Source organism: Lactuca serriola, chromosome 6, assembly GCF_051521515.1.
Source record: "Lactuca serriola cultivar US96UC23 chromosome 6, Lser_US96UC23_V15, whole genome shotgun sequence".
Classification (NCBI taxonomy): Eukaryota; Viridiplantae; Streptophyta; class Magnoliopsida; order Asterales; family Asteraceae; genus Lactuca; species Lactuca serriola.
The window spans coordinates 111131946-111149151 of record NC_136413.1 but is presented as its reverse complement, the minus strand read 5'-3'; the positions used below and the strand labels follow the sequence as shown (position 1 = coordinate 111149151).

The window sequence follows — 17206 nt, the reverse complement described above, 5'->3', positions numbered from 1 at the left end:
AAGTTATAAACTTTCTTGTCTGCTGAAGAGGAGAAATGTGAGATTTCACATGTACCTGTAGAAATTAGAATATTTTCATAATAATTTCTTGATTTGTAAGAACATGCTGCGTATGACGCGGTATCCAAATATCTGGAAAATAAATTAAATGGATCATCATTATCCTCAAAATATAACATGATATCCTTTTCTTCCAAAAGAATTATTAAATCTTTATGGGGAGTCAAAATGTATTCTGAGGAATTATCATTATCTTCCTTCGAAACTATTTTTGAAAAAGAAGGATTATTATCCTTTTGTTGTTTCAAAAATTGTTGGAAAGCCGAGTATAATGGATCCCCAGGTTTGGGTATATTAGATGATGATGGTTGGGAGGCAATATTTTCTGCTATTAGCAATTATTTCGCATGTTGTATAAGAGGATATGATCCTTTTCCTCTGCCACCTCTATTAGGGTAGCCACCTCTTCCCCTATTGGAGATCATCCTGCAAAAATTTAATTCAAAAGTAATATAAGTTTATTCTCTAGAAACCTAAGATGAGCTCTTAGGCCTATTAGTCTGAATCGTAATAAATGAATTCGTCTAGTATGGCGAATTCGGTCAAGGATATGTGTGTCTGTTGTTGGCATATTATGCAATAAGTTGGTTATTTCAACTTTAGTTTCTTTAATTGAGTTTCTTGTATTAAAAATATCATTAGATAATTGTTTCAAATGCTCATTACTCATTTAAGAATTCTCTAGTTAGAAAATCAGGAAGACTATTATCTTCACATTTTCTATATATTATCGTAAAATCAAATGGTGCTAAATGAGCTTGCCATCTCGCAAACATTTGTTTAGATAAATCATGTTTAAAATCTTTATTAAACATAAATTTTGCTGATTGACAATCAGTAATTATAGTAAATTGTTGATTGTAAAGATCATCTTGAAATTTTAAAACACATTTTACTATTGCCAGAATTTCTTTGGCAGTAGTAGCATAATTCTTTTGAGAATTAGACCATTTTCCTGAATGAAATCTAACTAAATATACTTGTTTATTATTTGGATCAATTTGTTTTAAGACCCCTCCATAACCTATATCTGAGGCATCAGTTTCAATAATTTTCCCCCAATTTGGATTTGCCAAAGACAAACAAGGTAACGATTTTACCTTCTCTTTTATTCTTTGGACCGCTTGAGTATGAAGATCGGTCCATGGAACAGGTTTCTTTTTTAGTCTATCATATAAGATAGTTGTATCTTTAACTAAATCTTTGTAAAAAGAAGATATATAATTTAAACTTCCTAAAAATCTTTGTAATTGAGTTTTGTCAATAATTTTGTCACGGAATTTAGAAGCAAACTTTATACTTCTATTTATTGGAATTATCTTTCCTTTCTCTATATTATGGCCAAGAAATCTAATATTGGATTGAAATAAAACCATTTTGGGTTGGGATATAACTAAACCATTTTTTTCTATAATTTGTTGAAAAAGATTTAAATGTATGAAATGATCTTCGATGTTTTTAGAAAAAACTAATATATCATCGATGTAAACTATCATGCAATTACTATGAGGATAAAAAATATCATTCATAATATTCTGAAATTCAGAAGGTGCATTTTTTTAAACCAAATGGCATAACGTTCCATTCATATTGACCAAAAGGAACATTAAAAGCAGTCTTATATCGATCCTTTTTTCATCAATTTGAATTTGCCAATATCCTGATTTTAAATCGAATTTAGAAAATATGATTGTAGTATTTAATCTATCTACTAAATCTTTTTTATTTGGGATCGGATACCAAATCCACTTTAAAACTTTATTTAAAGGCTTATAATTTATTACTAGAACCTTGCTTAACGGTATGAAATGTAAAACTTTAACCTCATTTAGATAGTACAAAGATACTTTCATGAGTAGAGTATTAGAATTAGATGATTGTAATTCAAATTATTTAGATAGTACAAAGATTGTAATTCAAATCATTGATCAAATAATGAATAATCAAAGAAATATTCAGGTTAACAAACCAATTTATTCTATGAAAGAAATAGATCAAAGATTAAAAATGAAAAATAATATTTCATTAAGCACTACAATCATGGATTACACACAAGAAATCAATAATTTCAAAAATGAAATTATTTTTCTAAAAAACAATCATAATAAGTTAGAAAATAGAATTATTACTCTTGAAAAAGAATCCAATAATGATAAAACATCAACTTCAAATAATGAGTCTAATGAATTTTTAAGTGCCATGGAATTAGTCACATCCCAAAAATGGTACGTCAAAATAAAATTAATAATTGGAGAATATTATAAAAAAGAATTTATTGCTCTTATTGACAGTGGAGCAGATATAAACTGTATACAAAAAGGTTTAATACCTATCAAATATTTTAAAAATCCACCCATGTGATTCGCACCGTTAGTGGAGAAAAATTGAATATCAATTATAAATTATCTAATGCAAAGATTTGTAATAATAGAGTTTGTATTCCACTAAACTTTACAATAATTAAGAATATGTCCCACAATGAAATTATTTTAGGCACTCCATTCTTACAAAAAAATATTGTCATTTGGAGTTAATGAAAAGGGAATCTTAGGCAATTTTCAAAATTATGAAGTATTTTTTGAATTTATTACAAAACCTTTTACTCGTTGGATAGATCTTATAGACTTGAAAACGAAACAAATAAACTTTTTAAAAGAAGAAATTTTAATAATAAACATAGTCGAAAAATTACAAAATCCAAAGTTACAAGAAAAAATTAATAATCTCAGAAATAAGTTTATCTTAAAAATATGTTCCGATCATCCTAATGCTTTTTGGGAAAGAAAGAAACATATAATTCCTTTTCCAATGAAGATAATTTTGATGAAAGAAATATTCCAACCAAGGCCCGTCCTTGTCAAATGAATCATCGCTATTTCGACCTTTGTAAAAGAGAAATATCCTCTTTACTAAGTAAAAATTTAATTAGACCTTCTAAATCAGCTTGGTCATGCACTGCTTTTTATGTCAATAAACATTCAGAACAAGAAAGAGGAATTCCAGACTAATAATAAATTATAAGCCTTTAAATAAAGTTTTAAAGTGGATTAGGTATCCGATCCCAAATAAAAAAGATTTAATAGATAGATTAAATACTGCAATCATATTTTCTAAATTCGATTTAAAATCAGGATATTGGCAAATTCAAATTGATGAAAAGGATCAATATAAGACTGCTTTTAATGTTCCTTTTGGTCAATATGAATGGAATGTATTGGGATTAAAACCCTAATTGAGATTTGATGAACAAGATGCGGAAAATAAGAACAAACACAAATATGAAGATTATGTCGAATGATCACTCGATTTATTGAAAACATGAGGAATGAATTACACTTTAAGCATAGACTAAAGAATCTAACACTACATAAGAAACCTCACACCGTGGCGGCTACATTTTGCCTCACTCTTAACCCTAATAATAAATAATACATGACTATTTATGGGGAAAATACAAGTCTTGGGCTTTTAACCTACACTTCATCAAGGGGCCCATTGTTATCATCTATGGAGTGCTTTGAAACCCTACAATCTCCCTCTCAAAGTATGGAATGGATGACAATGCTTTAACTTGCAAAACAATCATCTAGCAAATAAAAAGATCTTGCAACGAGGAATAGATGAAGCAATCCACCAATCTTGATTCTTCAATAGTCTTCAAACACGGGCTCTACGATATATAAATCAAGCACTGAAGTAATGTCTTTAAACTTCATTTTCGAATGTAATCCCAAAAAAATCTTCATGAAAACCAAACCCACCAAAAAAACCCATTTCAAAACAAAGAAACCGAATCACTTCTTATCTTTGAAGAGCTCCCCCTCCAAGTCACAATGATCTTCAAATAAGCTAATGATATAAGCCATCAAAAAAAATATCATGTAACAACCCAAACTTTAAGATTCGTAATGCCGCTTGATCGAGAAAATACTAGAAGTCGGAGATATAACAAGTCCTTAGCAAAGCTCGATAAAGAACTTCCGCTGTAAAGGATACTTCTCTGTAAAAGTTTTAGCAGAGCTCGATGAAGAACTTCCACTGTAAAAGCTACCTTCATAATTCTACCACAAGCTTTATAAAAAAATCTTCAAATTTGAAAAATTACAAATCCAATTTTGAATGGTCATACCAAATTCTCTCCCGATTTATAATCGAAAACATGATTATAAAGCCTTCTTATGGTCATGAGAATGATCTTGAATGGATAAAAATTATTGTGCTCCCCCGCGACAAAATGATATATACAATGAAGTATAAAATCCGAAAAAGTCATGAAAATTTGTCATTATCACGAAAAACGACTTTCCAAACCGCCAAGACTTGATGGAATCCTTAATTTTCTATTCACGAAAAAAAATATGTGTGTTAAAAAATCCAAAAGTGTTCACCAGCCCTCAAATTTGCAAACTTTTCGTAAGATGGGCTGAAACTGTCACATTGCTGAACGAATAAAACTGCATCACATTTCCCTTCATTTATAACAGTTTCTGAATATGATCCAAAACTGCCAAGTCATGAAATATACAGGGACCATAACTGTTAAATCACTGAAGTTTCAGGGACCAGAATTGTAACTTGAGTCATCTTCCCCGTTAAATCAGTGTATTGAAAGAATACAGCGACAACATTCACGCGATTAAATTCCGAATCCAAGAAATCGACATCCACGAATTACACTTTAGTTCCGAGCACAAAAATGTGAATCAAAGCCAATCCCCAAATCCAAAGGTTCCAGACTCCGAATCAATCGGTTCCGAGCATCGCAATTCCGAACGGTGCGTGATTCCGAACACAATCCAATTCTTCCGATTCCGAGTCCATTCGCTCCTATTTTGACTATAATCTTTGACAGCCAATTGCGAACGGGTACACAACCATATTCTGAATTCTGAATTCATTTGTTCCGATTCCGATTGTGAATTCAATTTCATTCGTTCCAATGTCATAAGTCCCGATTGCAAGACTTGTGAATTCCAAACAACAATTTTTTTTTTTGACATTTAAGCATTGACCACCAAGAACAACTTCTTCCAATCGATTCCAGATCAAGAAAAGTCAATATTGATTCCCGAAACAAAACTTATCACAACCATGTCAAACGATCGACCAAAATCGATGTTGAACAAATCAAACAATTTGGATTCGATTATCAAACTTGAACAAGACTTGATTTCGATTATTGAAAATAACAATTTTGTGATTTAAGGAATGGATTCAATAAACAGAAGATGCGATAAGAACGTGAGAGCGGAAAACAGAAACAATCCCCAAAACTTTTGCCATTTAGGTCAATGAAAAAAATGTGCTCGAGACGTATCACGACAAGAAAAAAAAACATTTAAGATCACGACCCAATTTGAACTAGATGTACAGCAATGAACTGGATTTATGGGCCAAAAGGAACGAAATTTATCCACGAAGCTAACAATTGAATTTGAATGACAATACAGTGAAGGAACGAATTAATGGCAATGAAACAGATCCATCGACAATACTTTGAATTTGGATAAAACTAGTGATTAGATCCAATCAGAAAACACAGAAAAACAAATTGGATAGAAACTATACCAGATGAACAGTAATAGAATACATGAGTCTCCATGAACACTGCATGAACAGTTGCTTGAACAAGAATCTTGATTCCAAAACGTCAAAACACCAATAATCTTCAATCACCTGTGCAGAAAATCATCAAACCAAGAACCGATACTTCAAAAATCAATAGATCTTCAAAGACCCGCTCTGATACCACTTGTTGGGATTAAAACCCTAATTGAGATTTGATGAACAAGATGCGGAAAATAAGAACAAACACAAATATGAAGATTATGTCGAATGATCATTCGATTTATTGAAAACATGAGGAATGAATTACACTTTAAGCATAGACTAAAGAATCTAACACTACATAAGAAACCTCACACCGTGGCGGCTACATTTTGCCTCACTCTTAACCCTAATAATAAATAATACATGACTATTTATAGGGAAAAGACAAGTCTTGAGCTTTTAACCTACACTTCATCAAGGGGCTCATTGTCATCATCCATGGAGTGCTTTGAAACCCTACAGAATGTTATGTCATTTGGTTTAAAAAATGCACCTTCTGAATTTCAGAATATTATAAATGATATTTTTTATCCTCATAGTAATTTACATCGATGATATATTAGTTTTTTCTAAAAACATCGAAGATCATTTCATACATTTAAATCTTTTTCAACAAATTATAGAAAAAAATGGTTTAGTTATATCCCAACCCAAAATGGTTTTATTTCAATCCAAAATTAGATTTCTTGGCCATAATATAGAGAAAGGAAAGATAATTCCAATAAATAAAAGTATAAAGTTTGCTTCTAAATTCCCTGACAAAATTATAGACAAAACTCAATTACAAAGATTTTTAGAAAGTTTAAACAAAGATTTAGTTAAAGATACAGCTATCTTATATGATAGACTAAAAAAGAAACCTGTTCCATGGACCGATCTTCATACTCAAGCGGTTCAAAGAATAAAAGAGAAGGTAAAATCGTTACCTTGATTATCTTTGGCAAATGTAAATTGGGGGAAAATTATTGAAACTGATGCCTCAGATATAGGTAATGGAGGGGTCTTAAAACAAATTGATCCAAATAATAAACAAGTATATTTAGTTAGATTTCATTCAGGAAAATGGTCTGATTCTCAAAAGAATTATGCTACTACTGCCAAAGAAATTCTGGCAATAGTAAAATGTGTTTTAAAATTTCAAGATGATCTTTACAATCAACAATTTACTATAATTACTGATTGTCAATCAGCAAAATTTATGTTTAATAAAGATTTTAAACATGATGTATCTAAACAAATGTTTGCGAGATGGCAAGCTCATTTAGCACCATTTGATTTTACGATAATATATAGAAAATGTGAAGATAATAGTCTTCCTGATTTTCTAACTAGAGAATTCTTAAATGAGTAATGAGCATTTGAAACAATTATCTAATGATATTTTTAATACAAGAAACTCGATTAAAGAAACTAAAGTTGAAATAACCAACTTATTGCATAATATGCCAACAACAGACACAAATATCCTTGACCGAATTCGCCATACTAGACGAATTCATTTATTACGATTCAGACTAATAGGCCTAAGAGCTCATCTTAGGTTTCTAGAGAATAAACTTATATTACTTTTGAATTAAATTTTTGCAGGATGATCTCCAATAGGGGAAGAGGTGGCAGAGGAAGAGGATCATATCCTCTTATACAACATGCGAAATAATTGCTAATAGCAGAAAATATTGCCTCCCAACCATCATCATCTAATATACCCAAACCTGGGGATCCATTATACTCGGCTTTCCAACAATTTTTGAAACAACAAAAGGATAATAATCCTTCTTTTTCAAAAATAGTTTCGGAGGAAGATAATGATAATTTCTCAGAATACATTTTGACTCCCCATAAAGATTTAATAATTCTTTTGGAAGAAAAGGATATTATGTTATATTTTGAGGATAATGATGATCCATGGAATTTATTTTCCAGATATTTGGAGACTGCGTCATATGCAGGATATTCTTACAAATCAAGAAATTATTATGAAAATATTCTAATTTCTACAGGTACATGTGAAATCTCACATTTCTCCTCTTCAGCAGACAAGAAAGTTTATAACTTCAGCAAAGTAATATTCAAACGGATTATATCTGCAGAGGAATGGGGTTTAAGCACCCTCAGGGAAAGAGAATTTCTCCACCCTGAACAAAAGATCTCAATAAAATACAATTTCTGGGATTATATCGACAACTTTTATAAAGCTTTTCTTTATGAAAATCCAAAAAGGAAACATTCCTGGTTTTTCAAAATTTGTGACCAAGTTTATAAACAAAAGTTGTCAAATTGGTTTACACAATGGTGGACATCATATGGTCCAAGTATTCAAATTCTACCTGAACCATTCAAATCTTTATATGTTGAATGGCTACATGTAGCTACGAAATACAAGGAGGCTCTTGAACATTCCAATGGGGGAAGAGAAGTAATACATACTCTAAATTTTTTCATAGAATTCTCAATTCCTTGGATTTGGAAATGGATCCCAGAAGTCGATTATAGTCCTAATACGTTCCCATCTTTACAAAAGTCATATCTTACAAAATTTTGGGCAAAGATGTTACAAAAAGATCTGACTTCAAATGAGATAAATTCTAAACAAACGATTGATAAATTCTGACTTTTGTATATATGTCATGTAAATTTCCAAATATCAATTAATAGTATATATGACAAATTTGGACACTTATTATGTATAAATCCCCAATTCTTTATATATATATATATATATATATATATATATATATATATATATATATATATATATATATATATATATATATATATATATATGAGTGAATTGGTTGAGAACTCATATTTTCTCGAGACCCGAGAACTAAAAGTGGAACGTTGGATCAAAAAGAATTCATTAAGGATATGATCGTCATCTTACCAAATCTCATTTAATATTTAATTTTTTTTGTGTTATTTAATATATTAATATAAATGTCTAAAAATTTAAATCATAAATCAAATTTTCAGATTTTTTTAAATATAGTAATTTTGGTTTTTTTTAAATGGAGATATTTTTAATTTTTTTTATAGAAAACATGAATTTTTGAAAAAAAATATTTTTATAAAAAAACTATAATTTTTGAAAAAACTACATTTTTTTTGTTTTTCTAAAGAAAACTTCATTTTTTCCAAAAAAAAATATTGCATTTAAAAAAAAAAAGTAAATTTTTAGGTGTATATATGCATATTTTTTTTTCAAATGCATATATGTATATTTCTTATACTAAAATATTAGTAAGTAAATCAAAAAAAAAAACTCATTTTTATTAATTAATCTATAAACATAATAGTACAAGTATTTTATTCGATACAAAATAAAATATAAAAAATAAAAAATGCTACAAATTTAAAAACGTTTTCATGTCTTCATGTCAATATTTCCTTATTTTATTCAATTTATCATTTTTCACCTCTTCAATATTCACCACAATTTCTTCCAAATCTACAAAAAATTAAACAAAAAAATGATTGTTGCAAAAACACTCACAAAAATACATATGTGATTTTCATGTGATTAACATATTAATCACATGCGATTCACATATGAATCACATGTGTGACAACCCAAAGTTATTCCATTACATTACCCCGTTACCGTTAACGGAATATTCCATTTTATAAAAGTTCCGTTAATTAGAGGTCGCAAAATAAATAAATGTTTTATTTATTTATATTTTTGTGTCGTTATAGTCGTAATAAAGTAAATAAAAACACTTAAGTTGCATTTCCATTTAATTGGAAAAAGTTAGTTTTTATTATTACGACCACTAAACCGGGTGCGACCAAAAACCCCGTATAACGACAGCATTGGGTAGATTCCCACCGAGCTCCAACTCCAACCCATATATAAGGGGGAATGGACTTCATTCCACCCCTTTACTCTCTCTCTCTCTCTCTCTCTCTCTCTCTCTCTCTCTAAACTCTCTCATACAAGCCCGATTTCGCCTCAAATCCGCAACCAAACGCCTCCCAATCGTAAGTCCCCTTACCCTAGTTTGTTCTAAACATTATGGATTGTGGTTTAACCCCAAAAATCGACCTTAGAAGCTGTTGAGTTTACGGCCTAAGAGCCTCCTTAGGCCGTAAACCCCTTAAATGAGGCCAAAATGACCCAAATTTGTCCCTTTGAGCCTAGGAACCAATTAAGGATTTAGCCTATGAGTGTTTGAAGCATAAAACAATCAGTTTTATGGCATAAAAGAGAGTTTACGGCCCAAGCACATGCTTAGGCCGTAAACACCTCAAACCCTTGCAAAAATGCCCCAAAAACATTCCCAAACCACCCTTAGGCTTAATACATAAATTAGAGGCTTGCTATTTCGGGTTTAGAACATTTGAACACAAAGAATTGAGGGGTAAATTGGAGTTTACGGCCCAAGCACATGATTAGGCCGTAAACACCCCCAAACCTCACCAAATGATGGTCTTAATCCCCCCAAGTGGCCTCATACTTCATTATAAATCACTAGAATTGAACCAAGGGCCTTAAACTTCAATAAAACCAAAGGGATAGGAGTTCACGGCCGTGAACTCCCATAGTGATGGTTCATGGGCCGTAAACTCCCATTTAATGCCCAAATGGTGCCCAAACTCCTTCATTCAACTTGGAAAAATACATAGGATTTATTCTCTACCACTTAAGCCCTTAAAACACCAAAGGAATGAGAGTATAGGAGCTTACGGCTATAAGCTCCCTTGCTTAGGGCTGTAAACTCCTCAAAGGGTCCATTTGATGTCATAAACCCATTCACACCTTTTATAATTGGGCCTAGCAAAATTTCACGATTGATATGAGACCTTTTAGCACCCTAGAACACCCTCACCATGAGTTTACAGCCGTAAACTCATGGGGAGTGTCCCACGGTCGTGAACTCTATGTATAGAGTTTACTCTTGAAGAGTAAACTCCATTCCTAAGTCATTCAAGCCCTTAATTGTTACCCGGGACACCCCTAACGCTTAATTAAAAGTGTTTTCGCACTTAGGAAACGTATACTTGTTTAATTGGTATTAAATGTACTAATTGTATGTGAACATATGCTATCATATGTTAAATAGGTCACTAAGTGTGTCCAAATCTTCACTTGACACCGAGCACCCAACCGGCACCTTCGTCAGATCCACTTACATCAGGTGAGTTCATACCCCTGAATGAACCTTTTAAATGTTTTTACATGTTTTATGGGGGGGGGGGGGGGGGGGGGGGGAATACAAGTTATACATGTCAGTTATCATATCAATCACATGTTATTGATAACCCGCATGCACAAGGATTTACCACACTATAAACTGTTTTACCAAGTAGGATACTATAAAAGGTTTTTCCAAAAGGTTTTCACTTGTTCAAAACTCTTACTTATATTGTTTTATCAAAGTTCATTTTAAACTGGTTTATGAAAAATTTCCAAAGGATTTCTAAAGGTTTTCAAACTTATTTTACAAAAGTATACCCTGTTGTGATTTTCTCAAGAATAAAGGTTTTTCTTCCATGTTTTGATACTCCCTCTTAGTTTAAACTCCTACTTGTTAACGCTTTCACTTCGTGATGCGTTTATACATGTTATCGCCTCTATTTCGCTTATACTTGTAGTCGCTTATGCCTGTTAAACGCTCTTACTTCACGTGTTGTCACTTTTACTTCGTTATTCCACACTGTACGTTTATACATCACGATTCGGTTATTACGCACTGTACGCTTATACTTCACGATTCGGTTATTCCACACGATTCGGTTATACATCACGATTTGGTTATACTTCATGATATGATTCCACTTGTTACACACTCAAGCGTAGTTAGATGTATGTATGTGCTTGTTTAGATGCATATAAGTAATGATTGAAGGACTTAGGAAGGCTTGTTCGCCCTATTTCCTTTTCTTCGTTGAGATGTGGTCTGGTGGGATCGAATGTCCATCCGAAGGTCGTTTGATTCATTAGTTATATATTATGTACACAAGCATAGACATATAGGGTTACTTTAGTCAGTTCAGTTATGAGTCTCTACCTCTAGTTCAACACTGTATTAGAAACACACTACCCACTATTTGGGATGCATCTTCAGGACACGGCCTTCTCCGTCGTTTAGTTGGTAACCAGAGTCTCCTGTAGGGAGAGCGGACATTGTGTGTATAGATCTATACGGGATTGACACCCCCGCACCCTGACTGCTAGCTACAGTCCACGGCCTACCAAGCCAAGAGGTGACAAATGTCATATTCTCTAGACGCTTGTAGGGCGTTAGGTACTCTAGTGTTGGTTAGTATGGTTACGAGTATCCCAGGTTACCTTATAATTCATGGCCTTAAGGTAATGGTTTGTCACCAGCAATTTACACCGTATGCTGGAACCCACTCTCGGAGTCACACTGTTTTTAGACCTTGCTAGCTGTATCTTTCATTTGATATTGTTTGGGGTCTGTATTCACTGTTTGTAGACCTTACTAGCTGTATCTTTCATTTGGTACTATCTGGGGTCTATGTCTCTCTTAGTTAGACTGAGTCAGGCGTGTCGTTTGTTCAATACTTTCCTGGAGTCTATGATTCCTTTTGCCTTAGTCAGCAGTCCTCACTGCTGAGACATATGTTATTTTCCTTGATTCCTCTTGCTTTTTTTAATAATCAAATTCTGTATTTTGATAATGATAGCGATTAAGGGAAAAACTACTTTTTACCACATAACACCGTCCAGTCTTGATAGAAGACTGTTTTTATTAAAAAAAAATATAGGATTTTATGGAAAAGACACTAATGTAATAGATACACTGAAACTACCATTTTTATTAAAGTTATTTGGATAAAATGTCACTAAATGCTTATGAACTCACCAGCATTTGTAAAAATGATGATACTCGCTTTTCAAATAACTTGTATTCTTAAGTCAGCATTAGACAGGTACATCCCCGGAGCTGTTGATGAAGATAGCTTAGTACCATGATGTACTTATATTATTGCTTGTATTACTATGATGTATTGAAATGTAAACCATATAAAACTATTACTATTAAGGCAATGGTTATTGTACTTTGCTTACTATAATGCATGTGTTGTGATACTTGACATGACGTCATCCACCCCAGAACGTTTCCGCCGTTCCGGTTTTGGGGTGTGACAACATGCGATTCACATGTGAATCACATATGATTTACATATGGATCGCATGTGATTTACATGTGATTCATATGTGATTTACGTGTGAATCACATGTGAATTACCTGTGATTTACATGTGATTCACGTGTAAACGTGATTTACATGTGAATCATATGTGACCAACTTGTGATTTACATATGAATCATAGGTTATTCATATGTGAATTACATGTGAATCACGTGTAATTGTAATTTACATGTGATTCATATGTGCTTTACATGTGAATCACGTGTACTTATGATTTAGGTGTGAATCATATGTGATTTATATGTGAATTACATGTGATTTATGTATGAATCACATATGATTCATATGTGAATTACATGTGATTTACATGTGAATCACATGTAATTCATATGTGATTTATTTTATTCGCTATGATAACTCCATTAAGTCAAAAAGAAAGAGAATGGAATCAATCCAAATCATAATTTATACCTGGATCTTTTCAGCCACATCTAAAATTGAAAGACAATGGCTACCCTCGAGTGAAAGAACATGAAAAACTGCGTATTTAACAGTGCCAAGTGTCAACCTATGCCTAGACCTTCTATTAGAGAAACCCTTCTCTTATGGCCAACGCTTTTTCAGCTGCCACACCACTTCGTAAATTTGAAATTATATTTCCACCATCAACACCCTGCACTTGCAAATACCCATTTATCAAGTTATGATTTTGATTTTGATTTCATTATAGAAATGTTTCTTGATAAAACTAGATTTCAAAAAGATAACAATTTAGGAATTAGGGCATAAAAAAGATAGTTCCAAGCTAAAAATAGTGTTATAATTTATCAAAATCCCACCTGTGCTGAAAGGCGTGTTCTTACAAGATCCAAAGGGTATGTGACAGAAGCAGCTAAGCTAAACCACCACCTGCAAGGCATATACACAAGTCTGCACTTATATTTGTCCCATTGCTCTTTACATAGACAAACATGGTATACAATCGCCACAAACATATAAACTTCTGAAATGGTAATTAGTAATGTGTGTATTTGGCTATTTAAAAATGAAAAAGAGAAACTCATTACACAAAACAAAAGTCACCAAAAATTGAGCAATCAATGCATGAGAATGATCCCATAGACATTTTCAAAATCTGAATTCATTCAAATTGTTAATAAAAGTTTCCTTGATAACAGATGCTCTATTTCTTTGTTTTCTTTTTAAATAAATTGCAAAGTTTGATAGGGTCCCCCAAATAGCTAATGAAGCCTTATATTTTGAACATCTCTTGCTATCAAATTTCAATTGAAAGGCTTTGAATATAATCATCTAAAAACAAACTAATTGCACCAACTTACCATTTATCCAAAAGATTCAGGATGCCATACTCTCCAACTCTGCAGGCTGCAGCAGATAATAATCTGTTAAAAAGCAGATAATAATCTGTTAAAAAGTTTGGACTCGCTCTATTGAAAGATTCCACAATAAAACCTTTTTCTATGTAAAAAGCTCTTTAAATTTGACCATGCCTTTGCTTCATTGACTATACATGTTGCTTCAGCCATATATTGGCTTTTCTTAATGTAGAAGCATCAGAATGCATACCTTGCACCTGTAGAATCAAGAAATTACAGCTTGAGATACATGAGCTCTGATTAATTTTTGATTTCCAATATATTTCCCAAATCAATCAACAGCAAGTCTTAGGTCACTGATTGAAGTGTATGAAATATACAAATTAAGAAGGATATAAAAGAAAACCTGAAAAAGTATAGTGAGGCGAGCTAGAGGTGCAGTGCAGGTCTTGCTAACGGCTCCAACAACACCACCGGCTATGAGCTGAGACAGCGTCCCTACATGAGATTGCTGCTATTACACCGGCCTCTGGTGATGCGTTACCAATTTACGAGCGGGTCCACCGCCTTCCACCACCCCCATCGTCGCTTCCATTTTCATATTTAATTTGAGAGTTCATCCCAAAAGTATACATAAAATCTCTAGTGTACGAATCGAAGAAAAACCGAAAAAGTTAAAGCTAATTTCGGATAAAACATGCGCTTACTTGAGATTTGTCTGTAAAATTACAAAACCCTAGCAGATGACGATCTTGTTTCTCCGATGAATCACTAAGCTTGGGTTTGAAAAGCTTGGAGATAACAAGATACAAATCGCAAGGTCTGGAATTAGGGAAGGATTGATTTAGGGCTTCGCGTATCGCAATCAAAAGTAAACACGAACGACGACGATTGAGGGAGAAGGGGGACAATCAATGAGAGATTAAGGATTCGACTTCACTGTAAAAGTAATGTTCGGGTAATCTCTGTCGATTTTGGGCATCTAACTCACTGGAAACACATATTTTGTTAAACCAGATGTAGTCAACGACATGGAGATAATCGAATATGGATGGCCGGAGGTGAGACGGCCGGAGGCGGAATGAAAGAGTGTGTGTATGTGAGAGAGAGATACAGGGAAAGAGTATAAGCATATTGTTTAACCATCATTCAATCTGATTTAATGAAGTAAATTGTTTTATCCAAAAATGTTCTCTAGTCCATTTTATTAAGTTACCCTGCCTTATTTATTTCGAAGGGATAATGACTTGAAAGGTTAACGATCGATTTTTTTCATATTTAGTCACTAAATTTTTTTTCGTTATCTATTTGTCATTGAACTATTGAAACTATTCACATTTTACCCTTATGACCGACTGTTACCAGTCATAAGGGTAAAATGTGAACAGTTTCAATAGTTTAGTGGCAAATAGATAACGAAAAAAACTTTAGTGACTAAATATGAACAAAATCAAAAGTTCGTTTCCCTCTAAAAAGTTCAATAACTAAATGTGAACAAACTTCCTCTTGTATTATGTTTTAGCAAAATAATTTATTTTTGTTAAATTGTAGCAACATTTGTTGATGAAGAAATCTATGAAATAAAAAAAACAAAACCCTGAAAATATATTTAAAAAAAAACAAAAAACCGAAACCGAAATAAAAAACCAATGGTTTGACATTTTTCAAAATGAAAAATCAAAATTTCCAATCTGATTTTTGTTTTACAAAAAAAATAAACCATTCTCACTGATGTGAATTGTGACCATTGGTTTGGCATGTGGAATTTGTGACATCCCATGAATACGTAGTTACAACATCGTTTGAACTCGTAATTCATAGTAAGGGGTTAGAGTATCATCGCATGAATACGTAGTTACAATATCGCCTGGACTCGTAATTCATCACCTACAGGTGATGGGCCTGCTGGTGTTTCCACTGGGTTGTCTAGAATAGTCCGTGGTCGCCATCTATACTCTGGTAGATGACTACATCGCCACATTGTCGGTTAAGGTTATGGTATCTCCTTTCATCCTACATCACCTATTCATCATCATCTATTTACCTAATTATCATCACCTTTCTATCATTACCTATCTCTCATCATTTTATTTCATCACACACCAACTATTTCATCTACCCATGTTTCATCAGTAACATACTTGTAGATATAAAATAAATATACCGTTTAAATCTTTTAAAACATGTATAAAATCGTTCATCCATCATAGGCAACAAGTATTCAAATAATATGCACACATAGCACGTAATTTATATAAAATACTTCATATCTATGTGTAAGATGAAAGTAACTATATATACCATAAAAATCCCATAAATGCTTCCTAACTTCAAACCCCAAGGTTTACTCTACTAAAGCTTCATATTCTCGGCTCTCTGGACCTAGAAGGGTCCAGATTCCTAACTTCAAACCCCAAGGTTTACTCTACTAAAACTTCATATTCTCGGCTCTTTGGACCTAGAAGGGTCCAGATCTATAACACAAACTTGCAAGAGTGGTTTGAGGCATTCAAAACCCAAAAGATGAAGTGATTCAAGCCCTAACCCCAAAATGGAATCTACACAATAGGGAAGGAAAGGGGTTCATTTTTGTACCTCAGAATGAAGCTCCTTGCTTGAATAACTCATAACAATAACCTTCCTTGGTCCCTCTTGTTGGAACTCTTCTCCTTTCTTGCAAAATCACACCAAAAAGCTCAAGATAGCTCTTCCTCTCACTCTACACACTCAAGCTCGCTAGAGTTCTCACTTATGGGAAAGGTAGTCGCAATTGAAGGCCATAAGTGCCTTTAAATATGGCTCGGGCCCAAAGATTTAGGGTTTCTGCCAATAGCGCGGACTTGACGAGTCGCCTCACCGACTCGTCGAGTCCATTCATTAATCCAAGTCATCAGTCGCGAACTTTCTCGACGAGTTGAGGCGTCAACTCGTCAAGTCTCTCTTCTTAACATAAAAAAGAAAAATACTTAAATTATGATACCTGGAAATCCGGATGTTACATTTTGTTTTTTTATTTCATAGATTTCTTCATCAACAAATGTTGCTACAATTAAACAAAAATAAATAATTTGCTAAAAC

General features: G+C 32.8%; 1 long non-coding RNA gene across 12 annotated transcripts in view; it reads right to left on the bottom strand.

Moving 5' to 3' along the window:
• Nucleotides 1-15281, bottom strand: part of LOC145056661 (uncharacterized) — a 43612-nt gene extending 28331 nt beyond the window's left edge. The window contains exons 1-8 of one of the 12 annotated variants that reach the window (XR_013685867.1): nucleotides 14836-15281; nucleotides 14535-14716; nucleotides 14265-14385; nucleotides 14132-14177; nucleotides 13631-13700; nucleotides 13263-13464; nucleotides 12501-12581; nucleotides 5887-6126 (exon numbers count right to left, since the gene is read on the bottom strand). This is a non-coding gene — a long non-coding RNA (uncharacterized LOC145056661). Of the gene's footprint in view, nucleotides 1-3345; nucleotides 5737-5886; nucleotides 6127-8907; nucleotides 9119-12500; nucleotides 12582-13262; nucleotides 13465-13630; nucleotides 13701-14131; nucleotides 14195-14264; nucleotides 14386-14534 lie in introns of those variants that run through there. The other 11 variants (XR_013685864.1, XR_013685856.1, XR_013685863.1 and 8 more) reach the window with 11 other exon arrangements.
• Nucleotides 15282-17206: the final 1925 nt, after the last annotated feature.